At 40.7% G+C, this 12,920-nt stretch overlaps 1 long non-coding RNA gene across 3 annotated transcripts in view; it reads left to right on the top strand.

Annotated features, from left to right (window-relative positions):
• The window catches only part of LOC132014252 (uncharacterized), a 59,921-nt gene that overhangs the window by 13,940 nt on the left and 33,061 nt on the right, over positions 1-12,920 (top strand). Inside the window, exon 3 of one of the 3 annotated variants that reach the window (XR_009403263.1) lies at positions 2,442-2,494. The exons of the other annotated variants lie outside the window; for them this stretch is intronic. This is a non-coding gene — a long non-coding RNA (uncharacterized LOC132014252). Of the gene's footprint in view, positions 1-2,441; positions 2,495-12,920 lie in introns of those variants that run through there. 3 annotated transcript variants of the gene reach the window in all.

The raw sequence follows: 12,920 nt of genomic DNA on the forward strand, positions 1-12,920 counted from the left end.
TTTGGCTTGGACCTCTCTTCCGCATCCTGTTTCCACTTTTAAAGACCCTTGTGTTTACATTGGGCCACCTGGATCATCCAGAATACTCTCCCTGCTTTAAGGTAGCAGAGTAGCCACTATAATTCCATCTGCACCCTTATTTCCTCTTTGTCATGTAACATGGCATACCTACGGTTAAGGCATTAGGATGTGGACATCTTTGGGGGATGTTATTATGTGCCACACCAGACATATCAACAAAGCGTTATTTGTTTCATGCAAAAATAAGTCTAGGGATGTCATTCCAGGGCTACTGTGACAACTTAATTAAACTGTCAGGTATTCTGCCCCCCCCCCCCATCTTTCTGCTATATGATCCCTAGTGCCTGGATCTGTGACTTGGTACTTACTGCCTCGTGGTTGCCTGATAGCTGCAGGACTTTCAGGCATTTCATCCATGCTAAAAAGGGGAAAACGTAGCAGTGTAAAGGAACAAAAGATGAATGGGTAGGCCAGTTGAGAATATGTCTTAGGTCAGATTCCCTGGAAGCAGACCTTGGACTGTTCTTGTGTTATTGATTTCTTGTGTTAGTGATTTACTAGGGAAGTATTTCTAGGAGAAGTTGATGAAGAGAGTAAGGAAAACAGCATAGAGAAGAAGATAAAGCCAAACAAGGGGGTGCTATAGCCTGACCTTGGACTCTGAGCATAAGTCACGTAGGTGTGTGTCCTCTAAAAGCCAAGAGACTCCCATGTTCAGACTCCTGCCCCAGTTACAGGGGGAAAGATGCTCCAATAGCTCAAGGGTAGATGAAGAAAGTACTAGGTGCCAGCTGGATCAGAACCCACAAAAACAAGGACATGGGCACACAGAGCAGACAAAGGGTTTCTGAGGGGTCCTGGGTGGAGCGCCAAGCATTCACTACAGTTTGTCTCTTTTTTACGAAATTCCTCTGGATGCCCTCTTTAACATCTCTGACACATTGCTTCTTTCTAAACTTACCACATAGCCACCCCTTGCTGCAAAGATGTCTAAAACAGGGCCGCCTGGGTGGCTCAGTCATTAAGCATCTGCCAACAGCTCAGGTCATGATCCCAGGATTCTCGAGCCCCGCATTGGTCTCCCTGCTCGGCAGGAGGCCTGCTTCTCCCTCTCCCACTCTCCCTGCTTGTGTTCCCTTTCACATTGTGAGTCTGTCAAATAAATAAGTAAAATCTTTAAAAAAAAAAAAAAAGATGTCTAAAACAGGGTTTTTTGTTGGACACTTTGCTCCTTTGATAAAATTGGAGTTCTGTTAGCAAGTCAATAGGAGAGAATTGTATTGGGTAGGCAACCATCATTTTGTTTACTTTAACTTTTAGTCATTTTTCTTAAACAGAGGATTCAATATTTTACATGGTAGCTATTTTCTTCTGTAATTTCTTCCACTATTGTAAAATTAATCAACCTATATTATATCTGTGTTTTCTGGTTGATACAAACATTTAGTTCTTTATAACCTATTTTGGTAAATAATTTCAGATGATGCTGTAGATGATTACCCATACATCCATTTAAACTTGCAATATTTTATTTGTGGCCCATGTATTCCACTCCACTGGTCTAATCTGCGTGTCCCTTCCTCAGCACCACATTTTTAAAAATAATGTGCTCCTATAACATATTTTAGCTTGTAAGAGGACAAGTGGCCATCCTCATCTCTCTTTTTTTAAATTAGTAGTGGGTTTCACCAAGTTACCTTCACCATTTATTGTTATGGTCAGATAACTTTTCTAAATGATCAGTTCAGAGGTATATTAGTAATTAGATCTATCACTTAACATCTGTGAGCTTCTTTGGTTCAGTCAGGTGACTATTGGGTTCCTATCCTGTCATCTTGTCATCCTAAGAATTATCTAGCTGTCTGGAGAAGATTCCTCTTGACTGACCCCGTTGAACCTAGTACTGGGGACTTTTGACATGAATCAATGGATACTCTTATGTAAGGGGTGGGGTGAGAGAACACTTCTAGAAATCTGTGGCTTCTAGGCTTCCTATCGGTACACTTTTCTGCTTCTAACCACCCAAACTAACTCTTCCAAAGAAAAACATGGAGGAAAACAGCAACTTGTACCATTAAATAATAATAGTAAAAGTATTTAATAAATAACTATATTAACATATATTTAATTAATAAGCTAAACTTAGACTTATGCTTGGCACATTATAAACATGACGTAGCTATTATCATCTTTTGTGGTTATTCTCTTATTTAGTTATTCCATAATAAATAGGCAATAGGCAACCTGATCCTGCTGGTACTGCAGTGGGTCTCAGTTTACTCTCGCTTCTCATACAGTTAGATCTCCTTGCCCTGAGACTCTCCATACTTTCATTCTCGTGTTTAAAGTTTCATTTTAGTGTTTTTCATGCAGTGTGGCCCCTAAATGCAATCTAATGGCTTTATCTGGTCATTTCCCAGAGAAAGAGCTTTCCGTCAAACACAGAAGAGAAGACTTGCTATGTTGGGCTTATTGAGAAAAGACAGGTCAGTTTTCAAGTTGACATGGTTAAGCCTCATAAATCATGGTCTGTATTTGTGAATTCACCTACTTGTTAACATTTATTTATACCTCCAAATCAACATTGGTGGTACTTTCATGCTTATTCACAGACATGGGTGGAATGGTGAAAAATTGGAGTTGCCAGCACCCGAGTTTCTCAGCTGAGGTTGACCAGTGTGATACTCTGTGTTCTTGTTTCTGCTGCAGTCAGTAAACAAGTGTCCTTTTGTGGTCATTTTAATGCCCTGCTTTTTGTAGTTTTGTGCTTTTTATTGGTATTTTTGCTGTTTAAAATGGTCCCCAAGCACACTGCTGAGTTACTGTCTGTGTGCAAGAGGCTGTGGACCATGCCTTATGAAGAACCTACGTGTATTGGATAAGCTTTGTTCAGACATGAGTTGAAATGCTGTTAGCTGTGAGTTCAATGTTAATAAATCACTGGTACATAGTTTTCTTTTTTAACAGATTTTATTTATATATTTCAGGTAAGAGAGAGTGTGAGCAAGAAAGCAGGAGGGGGGAGGCATGAAGGGAGGGGAAGAAACAGACTCCCTGCTGAGCAGGGAGCCCTGGGAGTAGGGGTGAGTGGATCCCAGGGCCCTGGGATCATGACCAGAGCCGAAGGCTCTGACTGAGCCACCCAGGTGACCCGAGAGTACCTAATAAATAAGATGCTTTTAAACAGAAGTACACACAAAACAAGGTTATATATTGATCTCTTGACAAAAATGTTGTGATAAGAGATTCATAGAAACCTAACCCTGTATTTCCCCCGGGAATAATGGTTCAGTATTTGCTAATTCAGTATTTATAGTGACTTTATAGAACAGAACTACCACAAAGAACAGGAATCAAGTATACTTTCCTAAGGGAGATATTATTGGGGCTAATTGCGTTTTAACCTTGAGTATTCCCATGTCACCTCCTGCTCCCCAAAGCTGGGACTCCCTTTATCTTATTTGGGCATGACGCAAGAAGCATGTGGATGCCCACGGCACTCGCTCACAGTGTCTTCCACTTGAAGTCATTTAGACCGTATTATTTGAAAGTCTAGAGAAAGAGTTTCATTATTTCTTTTAACATTATATATTGTATGTTCAGTTTTATCATCAGAAAAAACAAAAACAAGAACAAAAAACTAGTGGTGGTGCCTGGATGGCTCAGTTGGAAGAGTGTATAACTCTTGATCTTGGGGTTGTGGGTTTGAGCCCCGTGTTGGGTGTAGAGATTACTAAAAAAGGAATAACTGTTTAAAAAAAGAACACCTGGTTTGTTTTGATACACACTGAATACTGTTTTTAGGGAGGAGAAGAAAATTGTACCCTGATTAATGATGTTGTAGATTCCTCAGTGACTAAAGCATTTTCTTTTTTTTTTTTTTTAAAGATTTTATTTATTTATTTGACAGAGAGAGAGATCACAAATAGGCAGAGAGACAGACAGAGAGAGAGATGAGGAGAAGCAGGCTCCCTGCTGAGCAGAGAGCCCTATGTGGGACTCGATCCCAGGCCCCTGGGATCATGACCTGAGCCGAAGGTAGAGGCTTAACCTACTGAGCCACCCAGGCGCCCCAAAGCATTTTCTTAATGGTAAAAATAGTCACCATTAAGTTCTACCTCATTCCAAGCACTGCACAAAGCACCTTATTACATTATTTTATTGTATCCTCCAAACGTTGCTGCTAAGTATCTTATTGTCTTCATTTCATTAGTGAGTGCAGATCAGGGAGCTGGATTCAAATCCCAGTCTATTTGACTGAAAGCCCAGGCCTTTCTACTAAAGCATTCACAACAGGTGTTACTTGTTCATATTACCTGTTCTTCTTGCAGGGGCTGTATAAAACACATCAGGAGAACAAGAGTTAAGTTTACTCATCCAGACTGAATATGTATGTCCCTTTAGCACCTTCTTGACTCAAGGCAAACGAACGCAAAGAGCATGAGACTACTCCACCAATTTATCTCATGCATCGTTACTTTGACCAAGAGAGAAATGGACAGGGAGAAAAAGGAAAGGCATGCACCAAACCATCTGCTTTTAGAATAAGCTAAGAATAAATGCAAACAAATATTTGTGTTACATCTACATTTCGTTAGCTGGAAACAAAGCACACGCTTCCAGAAGTGGCACCTTTAGCTCCAGTGTGCAGTGACAATGTAACAATAGTTGCTCTGTCAAACAAATAAAACAGGTCTTTCTGCCAATGCTTTCAGGGTAATGGTAATTAAATAGATTTTCGGTCACTCCTGTCCTATATCCTGCACTAAGTTGATTAACCTGCTTAATGAGTATATGAGAATGACCAAAGCTGAGCTCACATCAAAGAGCCCCATTGTTGCTGTGTGTTGACCTGAATTTTAATTGTGCAGTAGGTTCTTTAATTGCACCACAGATGTGCTGGAGAATAGAGCAGGTATTTTAAGCGGCAGTGGGTTTCTTTCCCCAGATGTGTTTGGTTGCTTGTAACATGCAATATTAGATATTAGATGTCGTTTTGCAACTCCAGGCTCTCAACCCTCTCCCTCTTTGCAAAGTTTCACAGTTTAATAGTTCTCTTTGATATAGCTGGCAGTAATGATTAGTTTTATTTATATGATAAAACAACTTTCTGTATTAACTAAACATCACAAAGACATTTAGGAAAAAGTCTGTCAGTAAGTTAGCAGTAAGTTAGAATAGTCTTTAGGACTTCTTTAAGGCCTCCAGTCTCCGTCTTCAGCCTCTATGAGGATCGTTAGAGGCAGATGTGGCTTCCTTAGTAGGCTGTCACCAAGGCCAGCTGTTACTTCAAGCAGCAAGTGCCAGACTATAGAAAAAGGAAACCAGTTCTTAAGTGATAGCATTCATTTTTTAAAAAACCCTAAAGTTCAGTAACACACGCTATAGGCTTCTTTCCAAGAAGCCTATAAAGTCTCTTTAACTTAATTTTGTAAGCACGTTGACCAGGGCACTTTAGCTTTCCACCTGCAACAGGGTGATGACACTTGGAACTCATGTTTCACTGTGGCACTTTCAAAAAAATTCAAACACCAACAGTGGTAAACTCTTGGTGCTTAAGACTTAAACAAACAAACAAAAATGATAGGTTGGCTTAAAATCTTTTTGCAACAAGATAGGTTTTTTTTGGGGGGGGAGGTGTAGGGAGAAGGCATATATAAATAAGGTTAAATAAAGCCACCATGGCTGCTCTTTGCTGTACTCTTCCCCACACCCAATTCTGGGATGTGGAAAGTGGACCCACAGAGTGGACCCACTGTCATCCACTCTGTGTCTTCTTACCTGTCACAGATGTCAGTGGGAAATGGCACCCGCTCCTGGATGGGTGAGAGAGTTGTGAACAGTGGGAATGGCAGCGGAGATGGAGGGAATGTGTGGGTCCAGCAAGAGGTGACGGGATGTGTGTGTCTCTAACTAATGGAGCAGCTGGGATAACCCCCACACTCTTGGATTCTTGAGCTGCCTTCTTGACCACTTTTCTTCTGCTGCTGCCTGTCTTGCCTATTCAATTTCTTGTCATAACACTAACTTGTACTGTGGCCTGTAGCGTTCCCTTAACTTCTTTGGACCTCAGTTTCATCAACTATAAAATGAAGGTACACTACGTTATCTCCCAAGTTTGTTCTAGTAAATGAAGCGTCTGCTATTTTGTGGTCATCTTATCAGAGTATTTGACTGAGAAGAATGATTAAACTATTTCCCTTTTCCTTTTTTGAGATACCTTTGGATTTTATTTCATGTTTCTCCAAAAGCATTAAAAAAAATAAGCACAGTCTATGGGTCATAAATGGTTTTATAGCTAGGCAAAGCTGTTGGACTTCAGACAGTCTGAAGATGATGTTGGGGTTTCCCCCTAGAACTGTGATTAGTTTTCTGAAAAGAAGTCTCCATATCTGTACATGCTGGTACATTATCACTGTCAGAAGGGGGCCATGGAAAGAAAGTCAGAAAGGTCAGGGCAGCAAGGGTGCTTGTGTCATTGGCTAGATCCTGTTAGTGGTGATCTGTTCCCCAAACAGAAAGCATTAGATTGTTTTGTTCAGGAAAGATTGCTAACACATCAGTAGGACCCCTCCTTCACACAATAAGTCAGCAGGAGGGAGCCCAAGGAATTTTTGTTTTTCGGTGTGTCTGGCTGCAATTAATCCCATGTTTAAGTGGGTGCGGTAGCCCGCGGAGAAACCTTCCATACATGTTGAGGACAGAAGCGGCGGATCAGAAACACCATTCTGGAAAAGTAGAGTCTGAAGAACTTTCCTTAGGGTTATTCAGGTGGGGAACAGGCCTGTGGGTGGTGGTGGGGGTAGGGGAGGTGAGGGACAGGGTGCTGAGGCCGGACAGGTAAAGGGAAGGGAGAGTCTCCCAAGGCTAGTTAAGATACAGATACCTCTTTGGAAGCAGCTCTCCCAGAAATGATCTGCCTGGAAGTCCTCTTTCCTCATCACCAGAAATCTCCTTTGCTTGCTTTTTGGTCTTTTTTCAGACACTATGTCTGAGCCCCTTCTGATTCTTGTCTTGGTTCCACCTAATTAGAGGTGAGGAGGGCAGCATCAGGTTTATGCCAAGGTGTCCGGAGGTTGCTCTACACATTTCCTCATGTAGAGAAGACGTGTAGAGAAGACCTGCTGTGCCTTGGGGAGCAAATCCCTCCCGTAGTAATCCTCCCCTCAAGATATTTCACCAAAACCCGAGGAACTTACCGTAAAGGAGGGGGAGGTAGAGTCTGATCTTATACAGAGAGCAAATTCAGGAAAACTCCCTAGACCTACCTGCGCAGTGAGGAGGAGTCTGACGTCTGTCAACAGCGGTGTATGGAGAAGCACTGTCAGATTCAGAAAACACTGGTTCTAGAGTCAAACTCAGATTCCGCACGTCTGCCAAATTATTGGTATTATGCTATAAATCACTGTAGGTTAAAGGGACCAATAAAGATTTCACCCAAACTGTGGTTCATTATGTTCTCCCATTTGGAAGAGATGGTTCAGGTGTGGCTGATTTGAGAGGCATCATAGGCAACAGGCTTTGGAATTCGTTTCTTACCCCAAAGGGTTCGTTTCCGCCTTGAATCCAGTCCCGCTCACTATCTGTGGGAATGCGGTCAAACTTCTTGATTTCTTTGAGCCTCTAGTTCCTGACCTATAACCTGCACATTAGCTATAGGGAATGGCTGCTTTGAAGACCCAATATGAAAGTCTTTGTGAATGTACGTTATAAAATACTGTATACATTTTAATCTTCTGTCCCAACCATAGCAAATATATAAAGACTATTACACATTTTTTTTGGTGTTAGCCTTATTCTGAGTTCCATTTTTGTCCCTACTTTTGTTTTCTTATTTCTTTCCACTTCCAATTTATAAATCTGCTGAATATAGAAACAATTTTGGGGGGAAAGATAGAGTATGTATAAATAAGTGAATAAATTTCAATTTAAATTTTGCTAGGAGATTGCTTGAAGAGTCAGAAGCAAAGGTAGGCTAAGTTCAACCTTCCCCACTTTACCACCATCCCAGGACCAGCCCTGCTAGCTTACACTAGCCTCAGTCACTGACTAACGGTACATCATGTATTGTCTGTGGCACTTTCCTTGCCATAACTTCCTGGGGGAGGTGATGCTTGATCAATGTTTACCTGATTGACAAAAGCAGTTATGTTGCTCACCTTATGTAGCCAAGAAGTGGGCAGATCTTGACTTTAGGGCATGTACCATTCCAGGGCCACCAGCTTGGTGAGTTCTTTCCCTGGTGCCACTTTGGGCTATCACCTTGCGGAGAAATCTCCCTGCCGAGTGGCCCTAGGCACCAACCTCTCAGCGCCTGAGGGTCTCTAGCTACAGAGCAGTAATAATAATGGGTGTGCTGAGGATTACTTAAATCAACACACATAAAACAGAACAGTGCCTGACATCCCAGAGGCCCCTGCGAGAGGATGATGACGGCGATGATGATGGTGGGTGTGGTGGTGAGAAGTGCTTCCCTGTGGAAGGCATGGAAAGGTACTGCAGAACTGGGCTCGCTGGGCAGAGGAGCGGGAGCCCCCTCCAGGGGAAGGGGTTAGCACTCTGGGCACAGTGAAGGTAGAGAGAAGAATGTTCTGAGAATTTTTAGTCAGCTAGGAACTGCTCTCGGCTCCTGAATTTGGACCTTCCACCAAAGTGGAAACAAACATGGCATGTTTCCAACTCAAGAATGTTTTGTTACCATGAGAAAAAACTGGCCAGGCTGGAAAAATATGGTTTGTAAGCAAATAAATGCTTCTGTCAAGTAGACATAGTCAGTGCCTAAAGTTGTAGAGAAGATGATGGTGAGAACTGATATTATTAATCCCAGGCTGGGAGAAATCTTGTTAGGCAAATGAAAGGTTTAAACAAATCTGAATGAAGGTTGGTAGTGTGGTCCAAATTTAGCAAATTATTTTTTAGCACTTTACTTTCTTAAAAAAAAAAAAGTCACAGGCAGGCTTATGTCCCACAATCAAATGATATTAATGTTGGGCAAAAACCCCAATAAAATCCTTGGCATTTTTTGTCTTTCTCATTCCTGGAAAAGTTCCTTTAAAAAGTGAGGGATATGAGTTGCTGTGAGTCTCTAAAATGGCAGGAATTACTAAAAATAAAACCAATGACAGGTAGTGAGAAAAAGCCCACTTAACTTTAGCTGGTACATAAATAAGTCCACTTATGTATAATTCAGAGTATTCTGTTCGAAAACATTGAATTCCCAAACAGAATAATCAGTTTAAAATTAATGTGGTTTATTAACAATTAAAAGTGATAACACAAGCTGAAGAAATTGGAGGTGAAATGTTGAGTTTCCTTTGATAGGTAGAGTAATTACAAAGTGTGCTTTTGAAGTTCAAGAAGACAGCCTTAGGACACAACATTTTTAAAGTAAAAATTGGCTTGCCCTCTGTTCAAGTGATTTATTTTGCACTAAGAAATGGGTGTGAGACATGATGTGATTTAAAATTTCATCCCTTGATGGAACTGCTTGAGGGTGACATGATTTTTTTCTTTTTTCTTTTCTCAGCCTGCTCAGCCTATGAAGTTTCCTATCTAAAAGTTAATCTTCTGAAATTCCTTAGGAATTTAAGGAAACCGAATCTTCTGGTGTGTAAACAAAAGGGACTAAGTATATTGCTTTTCCTCTGATATGTAGGAGCTAGGGCTGCCCAAGTAGCCCCTAGGAGGATCTGGTGCTTACCATGGCCAAGCAAATCCAGCCATTCTTGTTTTGTTGCCTATTAAGTAATTACCTTTGGAAAACTTCACCTCTGTCATTAAAAATGCTCTTTCTCTCTTAAGAAAGCTTGAAAGGTGTGGGGGTGAACTGAGGCGGGGAGGCAGAATATCCCTGAAGAGGAAAATTAAAAGAAACAGGGATTTAGTTAAAATAGAAGTTTACATTATCAAGCAAATAGGTTATTGAGGAAGAGAAAATGAGTCATAGTTTAAAAAATGGAGATTTTATATGTTTCGGTGAGTGCTTCTCTGTTTTCACCAAGGACAAGAAATGCATTTAACAGATTTATACAAATTGTCAATAGTCTGTTTACTATAAAGAAAAAAAAACTTGAAAAAAAGATCTCTTATGGTATATACCAGCTATATATATGGTATATACCAGAGGCCCCAAAACTTGCTGTCTCAGCAGAGGCGAGGGCTGGCCCAGTTTTGTAGTGTTTGTCAATTTCCTTGGTGTAAAGTCTCCCACAATGGCGGATCCAATAAATGTAAACACATGGACCTGGGAAGAGATGTACAGTAACACACCATTACTCTTTCCATCATAAGACCCAATAAAGGCAAATAACCCCAGGAATGTAGACAATAGTAAAAAGCTGAGGGGGGTGGGGAGGAAGAGATGAGTCTTGAGTACTTTTTATCTTTGTTTTTAATATAGTTTAATTGTAAGTTTGTATAAGTTAATTTTTAATAATGACTGTGTTTAACAACCAGCTCACAACTTTTCCTGAATATTTAAGTTGGCTCTCAAGAACCAGTATGATCTGGTTCTAGCATGCCACTAAATACACGTATGACATTTGTGGAAAGGGGTTTGGAAGGTCACACCCCAAATTATTTCCTGTGGTAATTACCTCTTGGGGGGGTGGAGGAGTTGTGGTGTATAGAAAGGACCTTCATGTTTTACTCTGCATACTTCTTTTTTGGTATAGTATAATAAAAGTGAATATAAGATGGTTTTGATGAAGTATCCATTGTTTTTTTTCTAATACTTCCTTTCATTCTTTCCAACTGGACCCAAACCCCTGAGGTAGCATGGGTCGGCAGAGAGGGTATGGACTAGGCAATAAAAATTTGGTTTTTAATTCTGGTTTGGCCTCTGACAGTCTGGGAAACTGAGAACAAGTTACTTAACCTCTCTGAGCCTTGGGATCTTTGTTAAGTGAAGATACTTGGAGTTTAACTATGAGAGTCTATTTGGCTCTAAATCTTTCCGTTCCTGATTATTTCTCATAGAATTCAACATGTATACTGACTGCAGAAGATCCAGAGCACACCCACTAACAAGGAGTTCCGTGAAGTCCCAGCTCACCGCATTTATTACTTATTTTATTTCCTGACTTTTCAAAAGATTATAGACTTGAAACTCACTGTTACTGTTGGTAATCATGATAATTGGCTGTGTGGAGAGAACTGAGGTTTAGAAACTAGCTAAAGGAGGGTACAGGAGATGTTCTCAGATTAGCTTTGTTCCTAGCAGAGGGCTTGTTGGCTGACTGGCTTGATGGTGTGTATGACATGGGGGCCTTGACATGGGGGCCCTGGAGGAGCCCTTTCCATGCTGCCTGCTTCATGTTTGTCTGGAATGAATTGGCTTGAGTAGCTGTCCTGAATGTTGTGTCTTCATTGAGCTGACTCTAATCTTTTGACCAGACAAATGAGGAATCTGTTCTCAATCAGAGTAAGGACACGAGTTTTTATTGTTTTAATTTTTTAAAAAAATTATGTATTTGAGAGAGAGAAAGAGCATGTGTGCACAAGCAGGGGAGAGGGAGAATCTCAAGCAGTCTCTCTGCTGAGCATGGACCACACCCCCCAGTCCCAGGACCCTGAGATCATGACCTGAGCTGAAATCAACAGTCCACTGCTTAATTAACTGAGCCACCCAGTTGCCCCTTTGTTTCTATTTTTAAACTATATAATATTTACTAAATTTATTGTAGAAAATTAAGCAAGTACAGATGAACAAGAAAGAAAAAAGGAAGATCATTGATTTTAAAGTGAAGAATTTCCATTTTTGTTGTTGCTATGCTTCGTGTGTGTGTGTGTGTGTGTGTATGTGTGTGTGTGTATGTGTATGAATACATGGATGTTTGAAATAACATCATCCTTTCTGTGAATGAGGCATAGTGGAGACACAGAGCATGAGCTCTGGAGCCAAAGTGCTTAGGCTGGAATCCCAGCTCCACCTGTGAACTATGTGATCTTGGGTACTTTATCCTGCCATTCTGCTTTAGCTTGCTCATCTATAAAAAGAAGATGCTAGAACCTGTCTTGTGGGTTTGTTGTGAGAACTAAGTGAGTTAATAATATGAAACCCTTATGGAATAGTGCTTGACATGCTATTCAATGAATGACAGCTATTTTTATTTTATTCTATTATGTATCATTATACTATAGTTTACTAACCTTACCGTTAGACATCTAAGTGGCTTCTAATTTTTTTTTTAAAGATTTTATTTATTTATTTGAGAGAGAGAGCATGAGCGAGGGAGGAGCAGAGGCAGAGGGACAAGCAGACTCCCTGCTGAGCGCAGAGCCCAATGCCAGCATGAGCTCATGACCCTGAGATCATGACCTGAGCCAAAATCAAGAATTGGGTGCTTAACTGACTGAACCATCCAAGTACCCCAAGTGCTTCTAATTTTTCACAAGTATGATGAAATCTTTTATAAGTTATAACTTTACAAATATCCTCAGGATAAATTCTTAGACCTGGAATCACTGAGTATGCACATTTTAATGTTTTAAACTATATTGTGAAGATTAAAGTCCTCTCTGTATAAAGCATAAAGAACACCCATGTAAATGCACAAGCAAACGTGTCCCAACTCTCCCTCATGTCAATGCCGCTGAGTAGATTGGGCTTTCACATTCTTTATCAAAATGAGAAACACAGTCTATTTCCATAATGTATACAAATCTAGGCTCTTCATCTTAAATGCAAAATAATGCTCTGAGATACTATGAAACTGTGAAAAAATAATTAAATCGAAGGCAAGTATTTTTTTTTTCCCCACAAATTATTTCATCTTGTTGTGCCTAGGCATAGAAATACATCAGTGTTGAGCAACCTCCCCCATCTCCAGTAACCCCCCAAACTCCAAACTGCCCACTACCCAGCCCCACTGCTGGACAGCAACAGTGGAAGAGACAGA

Source organism: Mustela nigripes, chromosome 1, assembly GCF_022355385.1.
Source record: "Mustela nigripes isolate SB6536 chromosome 1, MUSNIG.SB6536, whole genome shotgun sequence".
Classification (NCBI taxonomy): domain Eukaryota; kingdom Metazoa; phylum Chordata; class Mammalia; order Carnivora; family Mustelidae; genus Mustela; species Mustela nigripes.